This window comes from Sceloporus undulatus, chromosome 11, assembly GCF_019175285.1.
Source record: "Sceloporus undulatus isolate JIND9_A2432 ecotype Alabama chromosome 11, SceUnd_v1.1, whole genome shotgun sequence".
Classification (NCBI taxonomy): Eukaryota; Metazoa; Chordata; class Lepidosauria; order Squamata; family Phrynosomatidae; genus Sceloporus; species Sceloporus undulatus.
The window spans coordinates 9,749,801-9,750,101 of NC_056532.1; positions in this window are offsets into that span (position 1 = coordinate 9,749,801).

The following is a 301-nucleotide window of genomic DNA, read 5'->3' on the forward strand; positions in this document are numbered from 1 at the left end:
GGTTTTTCGGGCTATGTGGCTATTTTCCAGAAGAGTTTATTCCTGACGTTTAGGTTTTTCGGGCTATGTGGCTATTTTCCAGAAGAGTTTATTCCTGACGTTTCTCCTGACGTTTCGCCTGCATCTGTGGCTGGCATCTTCAGAGAATGCTGGCATGGAAAAGAGTTGGGTATATATCACCTGTGTGATATTGGGTAGGGAAGAGTGTTCTCCATGTTAATCTGTGTATTGTTCTGTTGTTGATGGCAAGGTCTCAGGGTGAGAGGATATGCAAAGAGGGTCACACAGTAGATATATACCC